The sequence below is a fragment of the Marmota monax genome, unplaced genomic scaffold (assembly GCF_021218885.2).
Source record: "Marmota monax isolate L192 unplaced genomic scaffold, Marmota_monax_Labrador192_F-V1.1 WCK01_AAM20220418_F8-fsc00012, whole genome shotgun sequence".
Taxonomy (NCBI): Eukaryota; Metazoa; Chordata; class Mammalia; order Rodentia; family Sciuridae; genus Marmota; species Marmota monax.
In genome coordinates, this window is record NW_026695227.1 from 11,888,011 (window position 1) to 11,911,940 (window position 23,930).

At 39.6% G+C, this 23,930-nt stretch overlaps 1 protein-coding gene across 20 annotated transcripts in view; it reads right to left on the reverse strand.

Annotated features, from left to right (window-relative positions):
- Window positions 1–23,930, reverse strand: part of Sox5 (SRY-box transcription factor 5) — a 983,564-nt gene that overhangs the window by 805,278 nt on the left and 154,356 nt on the right. For 6 of the 20 annotated variants that reach the window (XM_058576209.1, XM_058576208.1, XM_058576206.1 and 3 more), the window contains one exon: window positions 23,698–23,829. The exons of the other annotated variants lie outside the window; for them this stretch is intronic. The gene's annotated coding sequence lies outside the window, so the exon portion shown is untranslated. The remainder of the gene's footprint in view (window positions 1–23,697; window positions 23,830–23,930) is intronic. 20 annotated transcript variants of the gene reach the window in all.

Genomic DNA, 23,930 nt, shown 5'->3' on the forward strand with positions numbered 1-23,930 from the left:
CCAAAAAATAACTTCACTGGTCCTAACTCAGGTTCCTCCTTTACTTTGGAAACTCATCAGAGACATCTCCACGCCCATGACATCTCTTGGTGGCTCTCAAAGGGAACTTCAGAGGCATCAACTTTGACAAATCTTCTCAATTTATTTTTGCTTGGCAATGCAGGTAGATTCTCATGTTTATCTTCACATTCTCAGTACTTGATATTTTGGGGGATAAGTTATTCCAATCTTGATCTGTCCTTCAATAGAAAGAACCTGAAGGAAGATGTCCTCTTCTTCTATCCTCTTTCTTTAGAAGTGGTAAGTACCACCCTACTGGCACTATCCTACTGACAGAGTGAGGGCTCTGCTTTCATGAGGAGAGGGACTATAACTGCTATATCTAAGATAGGTCTTGTTTGAATCAGACCTCACCATAAAGAGAAGTGATTGCCACCAGGCACCTGACCTTTTTGATCATGAGCTAAAATACCAGTTATAAACAAATCTCTATTAAAACTTATTTGGTCTTATCTCAAAATTCCTTAAAACTCTCTACAAGGTTTGTTGTGTGCCTTTTCTACTTAAAAAAAAAAAAATTAAGACAGATTATCTAGGTAGAATTTAACCTAATCACACAAGTCTTTTAAATCTTAGGCTAGAGGTCAAAGATGGAGATTCGAAGTAAGAAGATTTGACACACCATGACTCAGGATAGAAGAGGCCATGTGCAAGAAATAGAGGTCATCTCTAGAATATAGGAGACACCTAACTTAAAGCCAATAATGAACACGGACCTGCTTCACAAAGAGCTGAATTCTGATAACTACAAGATGAATTTGTAGATAGATTTTTTCCCCACCAGGGCCTACAAATAAAAACTCAGCCTGACCACCCTTGATTTGTCTCATATCCTGAGCAGAGATCCCAACCAGGTAGGGTTGGGTTGCTGAGCTGCAAAACTGTGAGCTAAAGAATGACTACTTTAGGCACTGAATTTGTACTCATGTTGTTGCACAGGAACACAAGATCCTGTAAGCCTTTATTGACTTCTCTCCAGTTTTTCACTCTGAAAACAAGAATCACACATTGTTGAATTAACCATAGTAACCCAGGTTACTACTCCTAGCACTGATGTTTCATGGAACTACTCTAAAAAATAAATGCACAACAAACTACTAGTTTGTATTTATTGCATACATGACACTTGGAAAATTTAGCTGTTTATCTCTTGTACAGAGTTGAGAAGGCAACTCTTCAATATGCAGTCAATCACTTCCAACTTTTCTTAGGCCTTTTCAAGGGATGAAGGTAAGCAGTGACTGTTCCATCTAAAGGCAAACTTGAGAAACTACCATCCGTTCAGTCCCAGGACATACTCTCTAAGTACCTGGAATGAGGCTGGGGATCACTTAAATGGAATCTCTCCCAGGAGATTTTGCAGAATGTGTTACTACAGTAGCTCAGCTCATTTCCTTTTTTATTCATTTGCTATAACACTACCATACTATTTTTATGAAACACAGATCTTACCATGTTGTACTCCTGCTCAAAAACCAATTTCAACATCCTTCAAAATAAAGTTCCCTGATGCGCTAAATACTGAAGTGTGTACGATGTGCTAAATTCTGTGTTAGGTGACAGGGATATAGTGTTGAATAGGACAGACAAGGGCCTGCCCTTCACTGAGTTTTGCACTTTTAAAAATACACTTTCCATCTTGTTCAATTGGAAGACCAAGATTAATCTTTAAGAGCTAACCAGGGCTTCAATTCTCTGGGGAACACTTTTTGACCCTCTCAGGCAAAAGAAGGTGACCCTTCTCTGTGCTCCCATAAAATACTGTACCTAATCACGTCAATTTATCAAATTGTACTAAAAGTGCGTGACATTGCAGGTCTGCCTCTTCTATAAGCAGAGTGTAGGGGAAAATTCAAGAAGCATATGCATCCCAAATTCTTAGATTCAGTAAGTAATTATGAATAGGTAGCCTTTTGGGACAAGTTAAGGCTGGACCAAATCTCTCCTGTAGGATGAAATATAGAGATTGTTCACAACTTACCATGGTTTGCCTGACAATTTTTCAATTTCATAATGGTATAAAAGTATACCCATACAACCATTCTGTTTTTTGCTTTCAGCATAGTATTCAATACATTACTGTAATATTCAATACTTCATTATAACTTGAGCATTTTTCAACTAGAGACTAAAGTAAGTGCCCTAAGCTTGCTAAAGTAGGATAGGCTAAGCTATAATATTCAGTCAGTTAGGTATAATAAATGTATTTTCTACTTAAGTCATGTTCAATTTATGATAGGTTTATCTGGGTGTAATCCCATTGTAAGTCAAGGAGTATCTGAACAAGATACACATGTGGTAAAGCGGGAATATTATAAATTAAGAGTAGGAACCAGGCCAGGTGCAGGTGGTACACACCTATAATCCCAGAAGCTCAGGAGGCTGAGGCAGGAGGATTGCGAGTTCAAAACCATCCTCAGCAAAAGCGAGATGCTAAGCAACCCTAAGTAAGACCCTATCTCCAAATAAAATGCAAAATAAGACTGGAAATGTGGTTCAGTGGCCAAGTGCCCCTGAGTTAAATCCCCGGTACCTTCCCCTGCCCCCCCAAAAGAGTAGAAACCAGACTAGAAGTAAGGAATAAAAATTCATAAAGTAACATGAAATGTGTGCCAAACACATTTTAGACGTATTGTAGCAATAACTCCTCCTCTTCCCAACACCCTGTCTTAATTATGAGTTCCTGGTGGCCTGGCCCTGCGTACGTATTCCAGCATGCAAGATAAACATCAGCCATTAAAGAACTCTCTTGTATGGTACTGGAGCTCCAGGCAAATTTTCCTCCCTGAAACCTAAAGCATACATCATCCACAGTTTGTATCCATAGAAGGATATACTTAATATTATTAGTGATGTGATAGTGATGTTTCAAATAAGTAATAGGTACATTTTGATTTTTAAATACCAGAACATGAACAAATTCAAGTCAAAGGTTGTGCTCTCAGGGTCATGTAGGTGCAAGCTTGGCACCTGAGAGTGGCACCTCCTTATATATTTCATCCTAGGTACCCTGCTCCCCACCCTAGTCCTGGATCTGAACAGGGAAAGAAAGAAACTAACAAACAGGGTGATTTGACACTGAGTAATTCTGTCTTCACTCCCCCTGCCAGTGGTATTGGGGATTGAACCCAGGGGCTCTCTACCACTGAATGACATCCCTAGATCTTTTTATTTATTTTGAGACAAAGTCTTAGTAAGTTGCCAATCTGGTGGTCTTGAACTTGCAATGCTCCTGTTTCAGCCTCCTGAGTAGCAGGGACTCCAAATGTGTACCACTGCACCTGATGTTGTGTTCACTTTTTACTACCTATCAACCTGCCGAGTAGGTTGGGAGCTCTGGAGAAAAAAGTAGATTATGAAAACAGCTCCACTTTCCTTTTTGTGTATTGAAATAAAAATTGATGAATGTTCAGCCCATTATATGTGTATCAAAATTATTACTTTCTTTTATCAGATATTTCCCTATTTAAATTATTTTAATTGCTGTAACAATACCTTTTCTTTCTACCTTGTTTAAACACATTAGGTCTACTTATTCTTATACTACTGAAAACTGTTATCTCAATTAACACCAAAAAAAGGAATTAAGAACACAAATTCCTCAAAGTCAATAGAAAGATGACCATTTGTCCTCCCTGCAGCCTAAAGCATCTTTCCTAGAGTCTTCTTTCGAAGTCTGCCGAAAAGATGCATGACCTAAAATCTTTTTTTTTCTTTTTTTTTTTTTCATACTGGACATTGAACTCAATGGCACTCCACCACTGAGCCACATCCCCAGCCCTATTTTGTATTTTATTTAGAGACAGAGTCTCACTGAGTTGCTTAGTGCCTTGCTTTTGTTGAGGCTGGATTTGAACTCATGTTCTCCCTGCCTCAGCCTCCCAAGCCTCTGGGATTATGGGGAGTGTGCCATCACTCCTAGCACATGCTCTAAAATCTTAAATGGTAATCAGTCTGAGGTACGAGGGCAACTTGCCTAATTTAAACCCCTCAGATGCTCACTGTGTTTCCTCTTATACATTTCAAGAACTTCCCTGTCTTCTATCACACAAGGAAGTAGCCATGAACATATGAAGGTAGCAGGGTTATGCTGAAATCTGCAGCTGGGACCTGCGGGCTTTGTCTCTGCTCTACCAGCTACTGTTCTTGAACAAGTCACTGATCATTCAGGTATTATATTCCTCACATTAAAGGGCTGGCCTACACCATTTCTGAAGTCCCATCCTGGTTAATTCCTGATAGCTCCTGAATCTTTCATATTCAAGAATGTAAGCACAAAGAAGTCACCTTATTTGCCAATTAGGATGGAAAAATTGAAAGTGTAAGGAACAAGAGACACATATACAAAATGAGCCTCAGTTATGATCAAGAATAATCATAACTGCAGGGCTGGGGATGTAGCTCAGTGAAAGAGCACTTGCCTAGCATGAACAACGTCCTGTGTTCAAAGCCCAGGACTACAAAAAAATAATCATAACTAATGCTCTGATATTTTACAGTAGCTTACTACTACAAGTAAGCACTGTGCTAAGAGATTTACACATATATCTTGCTTAATTCTCACAATAATCCAATAGGAGAAATACTTTGATTACACCATATTACATAGATGAGAAAACTGACAGGGATTAAGAAACTGCACAGCATCACACAGCCAGAAAGTCCTCAGCCACCTATGTTCCCCCAATTGATTGCATTCAAGAGCTCAAATAAAACACAGTGAAAAGTATATGACAAAAGAAATTCAACAGTCACTACATATTAGAAATATTTAACATAAATGTTTCTGAAACAAATTAACAACGAAAAAAAAATGTCGCTGGTCAAAAGAAAGCATTTTCATGAGCTAATGATACAGATACAGGCAAAGATGAACTGGAAAGGACATAATCATATGAAAAAATACATATAATGTATGCAATTCATTGTAAAGGTGAGAAAATTTTATGAAGAATAGTAGTGAGGAGGGACTGAAGCTGGAGCTCAGTGGTAGAGCACTTGCCTAGCATGTGTGAGGCAGTAGGTTCAATTCTCAGCACCACATATAAATAAAATAAAGGTCCATCAACAACTAAAAAAAAAAAAAAAAAAAAAAAACTTAAAAAAAAAAGAGTAGTAGAGGGCCTGTACCTGGAACCCAAAGTGTCCCCTTTTCCAGCCACCGCTGTTGCCACTGGTTTTCTCATACTTTGGGAAAGACAATAGCAGTTGAATTGCTGCTCTCTCACACAAGCTGTGTAATCTTATGCCTCAGTTTCCACATCCATAAAATGTGAGAAATAATGCACCTACTCCATAACGTTGTCATGCAGATTAAAGTAATTATTGCACATCAAACACTCAGAACTGTTCCTGGTACCCAGTAAGCACCTAGTAAGTGTTGGTCTTTATTATTACTACAATAGCAATAGCACATTTGGAAAATAAGGAGGTCAAAAGATCAACAGCCACTCAGCAGCACAGTGAAGAGATTGTAAAAGGCTTGTTAATAGCATTTGAGATATTCCAGACTTTCTATCTAAAAACTCTATCCCTGACTCTCCTATGCACGCCATATAGACAGCAGAGTGAAATACTTTTTGTCAGAACTAGAGGTATAGGAAAAGATCAAAGAGATAATTTTATTAGCAGAGCTTTAGGTAGAAGTCCTAACTTCCAATCTGAGCTGTCCAGTTGGGTAGTTGGATTGTGGAAAGGCAGATTATATCTCTAAATGTCAGTTTCCTTCTTGGAACTTTCCTACCTAGTGATGCTTGTGCAGTTTCCTCAAATTACATTAACTAAGGTCAAAAAGGAGATTTCATATATTACTTTGAAAAATTCTTACCAAGTGAACAACATACAACCCTTAATTTAAAAAAAAAAGATTTTGTTGTTTTTGTCTTCTATCAGACTTCCTGCCATTATTAACTTGGGTATGATTACTGGAAAACATATATAATTTGCAATTCAAACAGTCTTTAATCTTAAAAGGATTTCCATGGGTGAAAGAAAAGTCCCCTTGCTGTCCTTGGCATAGCCACCGCTTGCTTAAGGGATCTTAACTCAAAGGAGGAGGCTGTATAGCTTTAAAATGACTTCATTCCCATATTTACATATTTTTAATAGGGCTATGATGAATCTCCTTCCGCTTGACTCCTATTTTGAGCTGTGATATTTTAATCTCCATTCTTGCTGCAACTTAGCAGATGAATGTGCAGTGTGACAGAGCTCAGAGGAAATAGTATAAATAAAGCAAAGTGGAGCTATGACATCTCACATTTTATAGCTTTTTTATTGTAGCCGAAGCATAAACAGAGCACAGCTGTGTTATACTTACCGCTGTGAGCACTCCCTCAATCCTTGCCCCCTACTGCTTTTAAAAAGACAGTGCTCTTATTCCGAAAGCTTTGGCTGTGGGTAAGCTGTTCCCACAGGGCCATCCTCTGCCCCAAACCTCTATCCTTGACTCATTTCTCCTTTTACAGATGTAGATTTGTCATGTGCCACATTGTTCATCTGGTTGAACACCAACCTGCCAACTGCAATCCATAAAGCACCAAAACAGAGGCACCCAGCTCTTACCTGCTAGAATGAGACTCCACAACCCAAACTGTAATTTTTGCTTCTTCTCAGTACCACTGTATCCAAATAATTTACAAATACTCTCTTAGAGGAGACCGGAAGCTCGCTGGAAGTATTTAAACTCATGCACTCTTTTAATGAGAGACCCTTTTAAAATGCAGTTGTAGTTCTTGCTTTCAAATTAACTCAGTCAAATTTGGGGACACATTGGAAACACCAAGAAGGCCAAACAGAGGTTGAAAAGAGTGGTATTGAGATGGGCACAGTAATTCTACATGCTCACATAAGCCTCAGGTTCAGAAGTGTAGAGTAAGTCTGAAAAGAACACAGCAAGCACCTTCTACGCTCTGACCAATATGGGGTCATGTCCACATGGTGGATGAGTCCAGAACAAGAACATGATCTAAGCTGAGCCAATCACAGTCCTTCCCTGTGACACTGTATTAAGTAGAAGGAGAAAGCAGTGAGCTATGAAATTCCAAGGCTGTCATTAATCCACATTAAAAATTCTCTACTGCAGAAGAAAGAATAAAGTCAACTTTCAAACTGACTGGGGGAGCAGAAAAGGGCATCAAGTCCAGACGGTGTGACTCCTGGTTCCAACTGTTCCTGAGCCCCATCTTCATGTCTGCCTTTTCCCCTCACTGGTTATTTGTTTTGCTGGTTTTCCTTTACCCCCAAAACTCCAACTCTCTTTCTTAAGCTGCCTTAAATTGAATTTTGTCACTTACAGAAATAATTTTTTTTAAGTCTTAATTATTACACCTTCCAGAAGAAGATTCTTTTTTTTTACATACCACCACACTAGTTATGGGAAGGAAGGAAAACCCTCTGGGCTTGTAGAGAGATGTGTAATGAAAATTCAAAAGACACATGCATCCAAGTGAAAAGAATATAGGGGGCATAGTAGCCTATACACCAGTGAAGTGAAATAAAGACAGGAAGATTGATTTGCATCATCATTAACATGGAAGGAGAAAAGCACAAGAACACAATGACTGCAAAAACCACCTCCATTGACATACGTAATTGTTTCGAAACAACAGGCCCAACTGGGCTAAGTAGGGGCATAGTTGGTATCCCAAGCTTCTCAGCTATCTATCCGCCCAAAGTTGCTCTTCTGCCAAGCTTATTGTTTACCAAGCTGCCAGCCCAGCCCAGGGATCTGATTAGCAATTTGCACTTTTGTGAGAGGATTAACAGAATTCCTTTGTTTTGATGTCGGATTATCAAACTGCATCTTTAAAGAGGTGTGACCTCATCCAGATTCATAAGCCTGCTCCCTTGAGAATGACTTGAATTTTACTCTACTTGCGCAACATATAATTTCATAAAGGAGTTACTGTCAAAACATGGTACTCAATTCTTGATGTGTGTGAAGAAGCGCATTTGTAATGTAAATAACCTCAGAAGTTTTGTGATATTTTAAAATAACCCATCTGGTGGGAAAACAAGGATTTTCAACCCATTTGGTTCCAGCACTAGTAAATTAGTGTGCGTGCGTGTAACTCACAGAACCAAGATAAACTCATCCCCAGACTGAGACTCATGGAGCTCTTATTTTCAAGGGCAAGTATTTTTAATTGTCCCAGTTCTCGTGACACATTTTTAAGAAGGGAAGCAGAGTACATAGAGAGTAAACTGAGGAAAACCCAAGACTTTGTCAGCTGAGGTCAAAATGATGTCGAACTGTTTACAGCATGGGTATAAGTTCAGCTTTCTCTGAATGTAAAGGATGAATGAGGAAAACACAATGCAACTTTTGTTTGATCAGAAACTGGCAACTAATTAGAAAGAGAGTTCCCTAAAACTTTCACCTAAATCTGAAACAAAATTCCCAAGGAGGACATCTACAGGGCAGTAAGCAACAGATTAAGAAAAACATCAAGTACAGACTTTGGGCCAGTGTAATCTTTACTTGAGAAGGCATAAGGTGTGAGAACTATCTCTTGGTAAGAACTGCATTAGTGTCTGGAAAGCAGACACTAATGCAGTCCCACCAGGCAAAACACTCTCTTTCATAAAAAGGAAGCATGTACAATTAAATACATATGTTTATTTTTAGTATTAACATAGATTATTACCCCCAAAGTTGATAGATTCAGTAATGTTTCTTTAAGTAGAAAACTCAATTTATACAGTGAGAATATTCTTGACAGGCCTGATATATAAGGTGTAAGGTGAGTTTGTCTGAAAGCACAATACATTCATGTCTGTTATATCAATAGTTCCTACTGGGAGGTGCTGTGGATTAGTGGAATCACATGGAAACTTTTAAAATATCCAAGTCACATGTTCTCACCCTATAGCCACTAGAAGGAGTGAGAGTATTTAAAAAAAATAATCTTAATTGGTATTCTATGAATTCCTCTTTCAAAAGCCCTTCATATTTGAAAATGGCCTTCTATATGGATTATTTGCTAGTCTTACCTTAACAATAAAATTGGAAGTGTCTTTAAAAAGTTGGAGCATGGAGGAGATAGCGACACAGGGATACAGCGCTGAAATTTCTGACAGCCGTGCAAGCACCGTACTCAGGGCTGAATTCTGGGTTCCAGACGGGGGAAGGAAGCGGTCCATCTCGGTTCTCCACACCGGTCAGACCACAGAGGAGGCCAGCAGCCACCATGTTGGAAAGCTGACGTCACCATCCCTGTTTTCGACTGACCGCAGCTCATTCAGCCATAGAACAGGTAATTTCAGGCTGCCATTCGCCTGCGGCTTGCAGACAGATTGCTAGGGTTCAGTGCCTGGGTGCTTCTTAGAACCTGATCTTATCGGAGCGAACACCTAGCGCGGGGCGGCCGAGTTCCGGCTCCCAGAACCGCCCTGGCCCAGGGCTGCAGAGCCTGCGGAGGCTGCTTCTTGGACCCTGCTCCTATCAGAGCATACACCAAGCACTAAGCACCAAGCACTCCCGGAACTGAGCCCGCGGGGAATGCTTCTTGGAGCCTACTCTTATAGGAGCTTACACCGAGCATGGAGCGGCCGAGTTCCGGCTCCCGGAACTTCCCTGGCCCGGGGCTAGGAGCCCGCGGAAACTGCTTCTCGGTCCGGGTCCTGCTGAGGGCCGGTCAGGACTCACCTGTTGCTTTGGTTGCCCGGCAAGGGGAACGAAATGCTGCCATTCGCATAGGATACCAACATGGCAGAGATCTGATGTCATCAGAAAGTGGCGGAGGAGAGAACTTCATCAATACCAGCGGCGACATAAACAGTTGGTCTCCTGGTAGAGGGGGTGAGGCACAGACACCCGAGTCTCCTCAATTTGTCATCGAGCCAGAGGGGAGGAGCCGGGCCGCCTCCAGTGCCCGGAGCAGGCCCAGCGGCACGCCAGCGTGGTGACCACGTGACCCCAATTGGAGAGGGGGCGGAGCGGAGCCGCCACCCCCACCCGCAAGGTGGGCAGACCCGCAACCCAGTGGTACATGGGCGTGGAAGGAGGGGCAGGGCAGAGCCGCCGTTCGCACTTGCAAGGTAAACAGACCTGTGACAGCCTGGTGGGTCAGGCCCAGTGGCCTGCCAGTGTGGTACAAACGTCACCCCAACTGGAGTAGGGGCAGAGCAGATCCTTCTCCCACGCCCGGATCGGGCCCTGCCGGTGTGGTGGTCACGTGACCCCAACTGGAGTGGGGGCGGAGCGGAACCGCCACCCGTGCCCGCAGGGTGAGCAGACCTGTGACCAACCTGCAAATCAGGCCCAGGGGTCCACAGGAGTGGTAGGAGGGGCAGGGCAGATCCGCCGCCCGCGCCTCCAAAGTAGGCAGACCTACAACAGACAGGCAGATCAGGCCCAGGAGCCTGCCGGCGTGGTACACACACCACCCTAATTGGAGTAGGGGCAGAGCAGAGTCGCTGCCCGTGCCAGGAACAGGCCCAGCGTCCTGCAGGCGGGGTAGTCACGACACCCCAATTGGAGTAGGGGCAGAGCAGAGCCTCCACCCGTGCCGGAAAGGTGGGCAGATCTGCGACCGACCAGCGGGACAGGCCCAGTGGCCTGCCGGTACGACAGACACGTCACCCCATTTGGAGTAGGGGCAGAGTAGAGCCGTCGCCCGCGCCTGCAGGGTAGGCAAACCTGCAACCGAACGGCGGATCAGGCCCGGTGGCCTGCCGGCATGGTACACTCGTCACCCCAATTGGAGTAGGGGCAGAACAGAGCCACCACCAGCGCCCAGAACAGGCCCAGTGACCTGCCGGCGTGGTAGCCACGACACCCCAATTGGAATAAGGAGAGAGCAGAGTCACCGCATGCACCTGCAGGAAAGATACCCAAGCAGTATGAAAAGACAAGGAAAGAAAGGACCACAAGCAATGCAGGTCAACGCAACTTTAGAAGAGGTAACAGCTGCAGCAGATGGAATGTCAGATAAAGAATTCAGGATATACATGCTTCAGATGATCTGGAGTATCAAGGAAGACATTAAACAGCAAAATCAGACAATGAAAGATCACTTCGACAACGAATTACGCAAACAAATCCAGGAAGCAAAGGATCAACTATACAGGGAGATAGAGGTTATAAAAAACAAGCAATCAGAAATCCTAGAAATGCAGGAAGCAATAAACCAACTTAAAAACTCAATGGAGAATACTACCAGCAGAGTAGAACACTTAGAAGATAGAACATCAGACAATGAAGACAAAGTATTTCAACTGGAAAAGAACATAGACAGCTCAGCAAGACTGTTAAGAAACCATGAGCAGAACATCCAAGAAATATGGGATAACATTAAGAGACCAAACTTAAGAGTCATTGGGATACAGGAAGGTACAGAGCTCCAAACCAAAGGAATGAGCAGTCTATTCAATGAAATAATATGAGAAAACTTCCCAGACTTGAAGAATGAGACAGAATCCCAAATCCTAGAAGCCTACAGGACGCCGAAGGTGCAAAATCATAAGAGATCCACACCTAGACACATTATAATGAAGATGCCCAACATACAGAATAAGGAGAGAATTTTAAAAGCTACAAGAGAAAGGAAGCAGATTACATTTAGGGGTAAGCCAATCAGGATAACAGCTGATCTTTCAACACAGACTCTGAAAGCTAGAAGATCCTGGAATAACATATTTCAAACACTGAAAGAAAATGGGTTCCAACCAAGAATTGTGTATCCAGCGAAATTAAGCTTCAGGATGGAAGATGAAATTAAAACCTTCCACGATAAACAAAAGTTTAAAGAATTCGCAGCTAGAAAACCATCTCTTCAAAACATCCTCGCCAAAGCATTACAGGAAGAGGAAATGGAAAATAACAATGAAAACCAACAGTGGGAGGTAGGACAGTAAAGGGGGGGAAAATAATCAAAGAGGAAACAAACCATGTTTAGTAACAGAAATAAACAAATATGGCTGGAAGAACAACCCATATCTCAATAATAACCCTAAATGTTAATGGCTTAAACTCACCAATTAAGAGACACAGGCTAGTAGAATGGATCACAAAACAAGACCCAACAATATGCTGCCTACAGGAGACGCATTTGATAGGAAAAGACATACATAGGCTGAAGGTGAAAGGTTGGGAAAAATCATATCACTCATATGGACTTCGGAAACAAGCAGGAGTGTCCATACTCATATCAAATAAAATAGATTTCAAGCCAAAGTTAATCAAAAGGGATAAAGAGGGACACTACATACTGCTTAAGGGAACCATACACCAACAAGACATAACAATCATAAATATTTATGCCCCAAACAATGGTGCAGCTATGTTCGTCAAACAAACTCTTCTCAAGTTCAAGAGTCTAATAGACCACCATACCATAATCATGGGAGACTTCAACACACCTCTCTCGCCACTGGACAGAACTTCCAAACAAAAGTTGAATAAGGAAACTATAGAACTCAATAACACTATTAATAACCTAGACCTAATTGACATATATAGAGTATACCACCCAACATCAAGCAGTTACACTTTTTTCTCAGCAGCACATGGATCCTTCTCAAAAATAGATCATATATTATGTCACAGGGCAACTCTTAGACAATATAAAGGAGCAGAGATAATACCCTGCATCTTATCTGATCATAATGGAATGAAACTGAAAATCAACGATAAAAGAAGGAAGGAAAAAGCATACATCACTGGGAGAATGAACAATAGGTTACTGAATGATCAATGGGTTATAGAAGACATCAAGGAGGAAATTAAAAAATTCTTAGAGATAAATGAAAACACAGACACAACATATCGGAATCTATGGGACACATTGAAAGCAGTTCTAAGAGGAAAATTCATTGCTTGGAGTTCATTCCTTAAAAAAAGAAAAAACCAACAAATAAATGATCTCAAACTTCATCTCAAAATCCTTGAAAAAGAAGAGCAAAACAACAGCAAAAGAAGTAGAAGGCAAGAAATAATTAAAATCAGAGCTGAAATTAATGAAATCGAAACAAAAGAAACAATTGAAAAAATTGACAAAACTAAAAGTTGGTTCTTTGAAAAAATAAACAAAATCGACAGACCCTTAGCCATGCTAGCGAAGAGAAGAAGAGAGAGAACTCAAATTACTAGCATACGGGATGAAAAAGGCAATATCACAACAGACACTTCAGAAATACAGAAGATAATCAGAAACTATTTTGAATCCTTATACTCCAATAAATTAGAAGATAGTGAAGGCATAGATAAATTTCTTAAGTCATATGATCTGCCCAGATTGAGTCAGGAGGATATAGAAAACCTAAACAGACCAATATCAATTGAGGAAATAGAAGAAACCATCAAAAGACTACCAACTTAATAAAGCCCAGGACCGGATGGGTATACAGCAGAGTTTTACAAAACCTTTAAAGAAGAACTAATACCAATACTTTTCAAGCTACTTCAGGAAATAGAAAAAGAGGGAGAACTTCCAAATTCATTCTATGAGGCCAACATCACCCTGATACCTAAACCAGAAAAAGACACTTCAAAGAGAGAAAACTACAGACCAATATCTCTAATGAACCTAGATGCAAAAATCCTCAATAAAATTCTGGCGAATCGGATACAAAAACATATCAAAAAAATTGTACACCATGATCAAGTAGGATTCATCCCTGGGATGCAAGGCTGGTTCAATATACGGAAATCAATAAATGTTATTCACCACATCAATAGACTTAAAAATAAGAACCATATGATCATCTCGATAGATGCGGAAAAAGCATTCGACAAAGTACAGCATCCCTTTATGTTCAAAACTCTAGAAAAACTAGGGATAACAGGAACATACCTCAATATTGTAAAAGCAATCTATGCTAAGCCTCAGGCTAGCATCATTCTGAATGGAGAAAAACCGAAGGCATTACCTCTAAAATCTGGAACAAGACAGGGATGCCCTCTCTCTCCACTTCTCTTCAACATAGTTCTCGAAACACTGGCCAGAGCAATTAGACAGACGAAAGAAATTAAAGGCATAAAAATAGGAAAAGAAGAACTTAAATTATCACTATTTGCAGATGATATGATTCTATACCTAGCAGACCCAAAAGGCTCTACAAAGAAACTATTAGAGCTAATAAATGAATTCAGCAAAGTGGCAGGATATAAAATCAACACGCATAAATCAAAGGCATTCCTGTATATCAGCGACAAATCCTCTGAAATGGAAATGAGGACAACCACTCCATTCAAAATATCTTCAAAAAAAATAAAATACTTGGGAATCAACCTAACAAAAGAGGTGAAAGACTTATACAATGAAAACTACAGAACCCTAAAGAGAGAAATAGAAGAAGATCTTAGAAGATGGAAAAATATACCCTGTTCATGGATAGGCAGAACTAACATCATCAAAATGGCGATATTACCAAAAGTTCTCTATAGGTTTGATGCAATGCCAATCAAAATCCCAACGGCATTTCTTGTAGAAAGAGAGAAAGCAATCATGAAATTCATATGGAAAAATAAAAGACCCAGAATAGCAAAAACAATGCTAAGCAGGAAGTGTGAATCAGGCGGTATAGCTATACCAGACTTCAAACTATACTACAGAGCAATAGTAACAAAAACAGCATGGTACTGGTACCAAAACAGGCGGGTGGACCAATGGTACAGAATAGAGGACACAGAAACCAATCCACAAAACTACAACTATCTTATATTTGATAAAGGGGCTAAAAGCATGCAATGGAGGAAGGATAGCATCTTCAACAAATGGTGCTGGGAAAACTGGAAATCCAAATGCAACAAAATGAAACTGAATCCCTTTCTCTCGCCATGCACAAAAGTGAATTCAAAATGGATCAAGGAGCTTGATATCAAATCAGAGATGCGCCGTCTGATAGAAGAAAAAGTTGGCTATGATGTACAGTCGGTGGGGTCGGGCTCCAAATTCCTCAATAGGACACCCATAGCACAAAAGTTAATAACTAGAATCAACAAATGGGACTTTCTCAAACTAAAAAGTTTTTTTCTCAGCAAAAGAAACAATAAGAGAGGTAAATAGGGAGCCTACACCCTGGGAACAAATCTTTACTCCTCACACTTCAGATAGAGCCCTAATATCCAGAGTATACAAAGAACTCAAAAAATTAGACAATAAGAGAACAAACAACCCAATCACCAAATGGGCCAAGGACCTGAACAGACACTTCTCAGAGGAGGACATACAGTCAATCAACAAGTACATGAAAAAATGCTCAACATCTCTAGCTGTCAGAGAAATGCAAATCAAAACCACCCTAAGATACCATCTCACTCCAGTAAGATTGGCAGCCATTAGGAAGTCAAACAACAACAAGTGCTGGCGAGGATGTGGGGAAAAGGGTACACTTGTACATTGCTGGTGGGACTGCAGATTGGTGCAGCCAATTTGGAAAGCAGTATGGAGATTTCTTGGAAAGCTGGGAATGGAGCCACCATTTGACCCAGCTATTCCCCTTCTTGGTCTATTCCCTAAAGACCTAAAAAGAGCATGCTACAGGGACACTGCTACATCGATGTTCATAGCAGCACAGTTCACAATAGCAAGACTGTTTAACCAACCTAGATGCCCTTCAATAGACCAATGGATAAAAAAAAATGTGGCATTTATACACAATGGAGTATTACTCTGCATTAAAAAATGACAAAATCATAGAATTTACAGGGAAATGGATGGCATTAGAGCAGATTGTGCTAAGTGAAGCTAGCCAATCCCTAAAAAACAAATGCCAAATGTCTTCTTTGATATAAGGAGAGTAACTAAGATCAGAGTAGGGACGAAGAGCAGGAGAAGAAGATTAACATTTAACAGGGATGAGAGGTGGGAGGGAAAGGGAGAGAGAAGGGAAATTGCATGGTAATGGAAGGAGACCCTCAGGGTTATACAGTGGAGGGGGTAGAGAGAGAGGAGGGGAGGGGAGGGGAGAGGTGGGGAGTGGGGAGGCTGGAGGATGGGAAAGGCAGCGGAGCACAACAGACACTAGTATGGCAATATGTAAATCAATGGATGTGTGTAACTGATGTGATTCTGCAATCTGTGTATGGGGTGAAGGTGGGAGTTCATAACCCACTTGAATCAAAGTGTGGAATATGATATGTCAAGAAATTTGTAATGTTTTGAACAACCCACAATAAAAAATTAAAAATAAAAAAAAAAAAAGTTGGAGCATGTCTCTTATGAGTGACCTGCGTTCAAAAAAGTGTTCAAAAAAGTCAGATAAATTCATTAGACTTGTTGTTAATTAATAAAAACGTGATAGATGCACCAGAGCAGACAGATTCTTTAGGGAGAACATAAATGGATACTAAAAATAACAATTAAGAATTTCATTTTAACCCCAAAGCTGCCTATGTGTAACTCAAAGCAATGCAAAACTATTTATGACTTTTTTGGCTATAAATACAGAATACCAGGCAAAAATCAGCCTTGAATTATCCATGTATTCAACAAATATTTATTGCATGTCTCCATTAGTCAGAAACTATCCTGGGCTCCAGAGTTGCAGCGGTAAACTAAAGGGACCAAGCTCCAAGCCCTCATGCAGCTCATGTTTTACTCAGGGTAACAAAAAAATTATAAGACAAACTAACAAAATGCCATGTCAGATAGGAGAGTGCTAAGTACTCAAAGTGAGGGAGGCTAGAAAGTACTAGAGCAGGACTACCTAAAGTTTTCAGTAAGGCTGATGTGCCATTTGAGTCAAGACTGGAAGAAAGTGTTGGGAAAAGAGTCATGCTATTATCTGTTCCCAGAACAAAGAGGGCCACAGGCCTGGGAACCCTGCCAGGGAGGAAAACCCTAAGGAGGGCCAGGGGTGATAGCTTTCATGTTGGAGGAGAAGCAATGGGCAGCGTGGCCATTGCAGAGTAAGTAAGGGGAAGAGTGTGGAAGGTGGAGCAGGCCAGTAGAGTGAGTGAAGGCTGCTCTGCTCATTGAGGGTCACAGTGAGGACTCCTATGAGGCAGGAAACCATTGGATGGCTCTGTGCATATGATGACATAAGATGACTAATCTGATTTCCACTTCAAGGGCTCACCCTGGCTATGTATGCCAAAACAATGAAGGAGAACAGGGCTAAAGGGAGTCCAGCTGGGCGCTCATAGCCCTAACAGGGAATGAGGTGGCTTGGCCAAGACAGGAAACAGTGGAGATGATTCTGGAAATGTTGTGTGAGTAGTTTTGTTAAGGGTTTAGATGTAATTATAAGTGAAAAAGAGACGTCAAGGATGATGACAAGTTTTGGTTCTGGACAATGGGAGGAATAGATTTGCCCTGAACTCATGATGAAAGACTTCAGAGGAGCCCACTCCAAGGCCACTAAAGGGAAGAGCTTTATGTGTACCAAATGGAGCTGCCCAGTAGGGATTTGGATACATGAGGTTGGTGTTCAGGGATGAGGTTGCCATATAAAAGAAATTTATATTCCCAAATAATACTATTCCTAGCTATGACCACTAAAAGTGATTATTTCCAAACAAGTCTTTGTTTCAGATACTTGGCAGTATTGGAAGTGTCTTTGTTGATGGTCTTTAAAAAAAATGAAGAAATCTTAAAATGTCATTTATTTTTAATAGACAATTCCTTAATCATATACTGACGAATCATAGACAGCCAAATTCACACTGCCCACACATGCAATTAATACTGAAGTAAAAAATAGCCTGGGTTTGGGGACAGGGCTGGATATACCATTAGAGTTTAGATAATCCAGAGGAATAATGTGTACTGCCATGTCTGGACATGAATATCTCACACTTTTTTTAGAAACAGCAAAGAAACTTACATTCATGCTTCTGAGGGACTATGGGGACCTCAATCTGAGAATGTTCTACGTTTCATGTTTTATCTCTAAAATTTATGTGGAATTTTTTTTAAAAGTAAGACCATAAATGGTTCAAAGTTTTTACTAAAGGTTTTAAGTTTTTACTCACCTTCCACAAATTGATTATATAAAATTGACTTTTGTATATTAATTTACAATCATCATCACTATCACCAGCATCACTACTACTATCACTTTTATCAAACCATAGTATGTGCTAGGTTTTGTGCTTTATTTTTACAATACTATATGCCAAATTCTGTATTATTTTATATGAATTAAATAATTTAATTCTACTATTCATCCTAATTTCATAAAGATTTTTTAAAGTTGGATGCTTCATGAAAAATACTATGTAAATAAGTAAATTGCTTCCCACTCATGGTGAAATCAAAAAACAATAGTGATTGCAATGGCAAGGTACTAAGCAAATCAGTGAGACCCTATCTCTAAATAAAATACAAAATAGGGCTGGGGATGTAGCCCAGTGGTTGAGTATCCCTGAGTTCAATCCCCTAGTACCAAAAAAAAAATTGTGAAAGATAAAATTGTGAATCCATTAAATATATGGATTCAGAAACCAGTGTGAAAGCTGTACTCTGGGTACTAATAATATAACTGGGAATCTCTACGTCCACAATGTCTAATACCAGTGAAAAGGCATCCTTAAGATGAATTGATGATGTATTTATTTGAGCCACAAATTAAAAAAGCTAAAACAGTACTTACAGAAATAGAAAAAGTAATCTAAACTATTCACCCTTTAGTAAATAGTAAATTAGGCTGTAAAAATATTGAGGGTGAAATTAGGTAATTTCTATAAATCTAAGACACCTTTAAAGCATTTATGCTATATATCTGAATGTCCAGGAATAAAGATAAATAGAAGAGTACATTCCATAGTCTTAAGTATTTCTTCTAAATCCTACACCCATTTAAGTTGGCAGGGTATATCAGTGGTTTATTTGGATATTGTCCACATTTGTAAATGAGCATCTTCGTTTCTGTATTCTGGCACAGGACCATGTAAATGATTATACTGGTATATATTTAATGTAGTAGATATAAAACATGGCACAAAGTAGAAGTACCAATTTTAGAAAACCCTAAAAGTCATCAAATAACTTCTTTAAAGTCTTCAATATGAGGAGCTTGCAAACCACGAGGTTGCTGAATACAGCAATTCCATGAACATGGTCACTTGAGTAACTTTCCCATCTTCTCCTCTTTTTTCATCCCATCCCCATAGACCCCGACTCTGCCAGAGGAGTGTAGAGTTGTGTAAAGCATGCCTTCTGGGTGCAGCACAGTCAGATGCGGGTTTCAGGGGTAGAGTGTGGGCGTATCATCTCCCCACCTCCATGACTCCAGAAGGAGTCCTTGTAAAACATACATGAGGGAGGATTACACGCAAGCTTGTTTGACATCTTTCATGTGTCAGAAAATGGACAGTAACTTTTCTCAGAGGGAATATTCGACTGTCATCATTATGCTATCATTATAAGCTAAAAAGGAAAGCAGAACTAAAATATATATCAGTAAAATTAATAAGCAGGCAAATTTTATTTCTCCAAATCCTACATCTTCTTTGATGATCAGCTTACGTTTTCTTCTGCCACTTCACTTCCAGAACTGTCTGTAGCTATACTGAAGTCCAATTTATTGTTCACTTAGGGTTGAAATCAAAGTGAACAAGGCATACTCACAGAATTTTCTTTGCTTTTCCACTCATCAAAATGAACCTACTATATGTTCTATTAGCCAAAGCCCAAATTTTGAACTTCCAAAATCATAATTAGCCAAACAATAATAAAATCGGTTTCAGTATGCCAGTGATTGGAATTAGAAACTTGGAGTGGCAAATCTAGCACACACAACTGGATCCTCTACATAATTTCACTATCATCGCAGATTTTATCCAATCCTGCTCTGAGAGATTAAAATCCACTTCATTTTGGGCAACACCTGGTTCTAACTGCTCTTTAGAGAGAGATAGGATTACTTGTACCAGATTCTTCAATTTTCACCCAACTCTGTTCCCTAGGATGCTGCCTTCTGAGTCACATAAAGGGATTCCCTGTGATCCACAGGTGATCAGAGCACAGAGTAAGAATAATGTCAGGGTGTATACTTCTGCAGGTGACTATTTAGAGTCTGGTGACACTCTCCATTCAGATAGGCCTTTCCATACTGTTCCCTATCCTAGTTCCTTCAGACCCAGGGATGGTGACAGCTCCCTGCCATTATTAACCCTAGAGTGTTCCACCAATCCTTACTGGTTTACTTTGTGACAACTTTACCGAGATATAATTATCATACAATATAAAACACCCATTGTAGAATTCAATGCTCTTGCCATATTGATGGGATTGTTCAATCATCACCACAATAAAATTTGGAACATTTTCATCATCCTAAAAAGAAACCCCATGTCCATTTGCAGTCACTTCTTATTTACTGATAAGCCTTGTTCCTTAAGTAGCTACTAATTTACCTTCTGCCCCCATAGATTTGGCTATCTGGATGTCCATTTCAACAAATGGAATCATACAATATGCGTTTTCTTGTGAATGATTTCTTTTACTCAGTATGGTGTTTTCAAGGGTCATACATGTTATAGCATGTATCAGTATTTTTTTATTGCTGAATAATATTCCTATGCAAGGATAGAATACATTTATCTTACATTTATCTGATTTTACACAGTTATCTACTGATCAGTTGATGCATATTTGATTATTTCCACTTTTGAGTATCATGAATTATTCTGCTATGAATACTATGAGTTTTCGTGTGGACCTACATTCTCACTTCCCTTGGATTCCCAGAAATGAGCTAATGAATCATAAGGTAAGTTATGAGATTAAATCTTTCCTGGAGTTGTCAGACTGTTTTCCAAATAGCTTCCCACTTAGCATTCCCATCAGCAGTATATGATAGTTCTAATTCCTCCTTATCATCATTGACAATTGTTATTTTCTGTCTTTTTTATTGTAGCTCTCCTATGAAATGATATCTTAGTGTGGCCTTGGATTTTAAACCATGTCTATATCTTTGAAACTATTCTTTTTATTAAACTCTTTCCAAATCATTTAAGCCCATCATCTTCTTGTCAGACCCTGACTGACTAAGAGGCCAATCCTTTTTCCTATTTCTGGATTGTTTTGAAATCCTCCCCAAGTTTCTTTTCTTTTTTTTTTTTTCCTTTTTTTAACAGATGAAACAACTCTTCTCTATATATAAACTATTAGTTTCTAGATTATTTATCCCCTATTTCACCATCTTCAGACATTGTCAATGTCCTTCGAAGTATTTTACCCTGAATTGACACATGCAAACTAAGCAGTATACATTCCACTGGGTGATTGCATCATTGGCTAAAGCTACTCTGCTACTGATGATATAAAATGTGACAACTACCTTTGGCTTCAGCAACTATGTTTTACAGTTGACTAATGCTGAGCATAAAATTAACCAGAATATTTTGACAAAAAGTTAATTCAGATACTCCCTACCTGTAAATGTCTAACTGATTCTTATAATACATGTAGAATTATTTCAACACTACTAAATTTTACCTCATTAAATCTTGGCTAACACTGAGGCTATCAGAATTTTGTGTATTACATGAGTCAAAATAGGTCAAAGCACAAAGTATGAGTTCTCCAAAAGAAGAAAGTTAGTTGTTACTGCCATTGATTCCTTCCTACTTCATCCAAGCTCTTAATAAAAGTAATCAAAAGTATAACCCTGGGCTGGGGATGTGGCTCAAGCGGTAGCACGCTCGCCTGGCATGCGTGCGGCCCAGGTTCGATCCTCAGCACCACATACAAAGATGTTGTGTCTGCTGAAAACTAAGAACCATACCTAAAGGAGATGGTGTATGATTACCAATCGAAAGAGACCTGTAGACAGTGGCATCCTTTTTATTAATGGGGTTATGCTTTTTTTTTAAGAGAGAGAGAGAGAATTTTTTTTAATATTTATTTTTTAGTTTTCTATATTAACACATGGGCAACTAAATCAAAGTTCACCAGAATTTTATAATATATTATAAAACAACTTTTCATAAATCATGTTCTCTGGTAATAGGGAGGCCTGTTAAGAAGAAAGTAGGTAATTCTGTATGATTAGATGTTTAAGAACACATATTAGCTTCTGGTGAGCACTGATTTCCTCCTCAGCATTCAGAAATGAACTGCATAATAACACCAACTAGGATTTTACCAGCTTCCTTAAAACATAACTTTGAAAAAATAGAAATGATTCTCCTGCTTTAAGTGCAGGGTATCATTATTTATTTTGAGTCTCATGAACCTTTCTTCTACGTGTTATTTCAAATTTGTCAACAATGATGTTTAAAAACAACTTTAAGTTAGTCACCATCTCATCCCAGCCTATATCTTTTCCCCAAATATAGGAGTTAATTATGGACACTCTCATCTTTGATACTTGAATTTAAAACACACATCACTTTTGATGATTCCCCTTTCTTTACCCCTTATGTCAAATTTTTAGTTTAGAGTATCCAAGAATGCATGAAGTAGGTACCATTTGAACAATTCTCCAACTCCACTACTGTCAACCTAGTGCAAACCCAAAGCACCTCTCACTGGATGACTGCAATGGTTTACACACCAATCCCCTATTTCTTCTCTTGTCCCCCTACAGCCTGCTCTTCACACAGTAGTCAGAGTTAAATTTTTAAAACCGTGCACGTGACATATGCATATATAAAACATCACATTCTGTCCTATAAATATGTATAATTATGTTTTAATCAAAACTAAAATGAAACTTTAAAGAATGTACACCTGACCAAGTCACTCTCCAACTTGTGACCAGCTTCCCACCACACTTACAATGAAATTTCAAGTGATTTGACCATCTTCCTCTCTAACCTCATCTCTCTAGTGCTCGCCATGACCATCACCTACTTCAGCTATACTGACTTTCTTGCTGTTCCTAGAACTCAACAGCTCAGTGTCTCTTCTGTGTCTTTATCTTTGACATTTCCTCTTCTGAAAGTCTCCCCACAGATCTTTACAGGACTTGTCTCTCATCGTTCAGGTATCAGAACACCTACTCAAAGAACTTTCCCTGATTTCATTATCTAAAATGGCATCCCCAACCCGACCCTTTCTCTGCTTTGGTTCCTTCGTTTGATTGATTGATATCTTGATGTGTTGTGTATTTATTTGTCTATTTCTGTATTCACCCCTAGAATCTATACTCTTTCAGAGCAGCAACTTTTTTCTGCCTTGTTCTTCAGTATATTTCTGATATTTATAATAACATCAAACACATAGTGGGTATGGGCACTCAGAAATAATTTTTAAATGAATTGAATATCTCAAAAGAACAAATCTAATGATATATTGTGATCTTGGTGGAGACAGGGAGAAACCTGCAGGACTCAGAATAGCTTTTACAAGTCCTCCAGTCACAATGTGCTTTATAGCCCCCTGTGAGAGCTCGGTCTTCTCCCCTAACTACATCAATCAACAGACCAACAGGTCCAGTCTGAATCCTCTGTTATCAAATAATAGCAGCATATGAGAACCTTCAAGCTCTAGAGTAGAACACGAATATTTTTTTTTCCTTTTCTATCTCAACCAACACTCTCCCAATTATAATAAATGAATAAAGTAGATTGAAGCTAAGGAAAAATAAAGCAAAATTAGAAGCTGGCAAAAAGCAAACCTACTGCCTGGGGCAGCCTGGGGCTGATGGATGATGACAGCTAGCAGACAAATCCTGTTCCCCATTCTAAATTCTGTCTACTAAACAAATTAGCCAGCTCATCAATATCTGTACGGCATTTACCTTCTGCAGAAACAGCTGCTGCAAAATCACGATGCTGACTTTTTGGGTTGTGGTCCTGCCAATGGGATGCAATTGCAGGCCAATCAGGGTCGGAGATAACAGAATGACAACCCAGTATTATAAGGAAGGGTTCTGCAAGGGATTGGAGGATAAACAGCTTTAGGATCATCTGTACTGAATCTATCACCCACTTCAACCCTCTCCAAAAAACTAGATACTTGAATGATGAGATG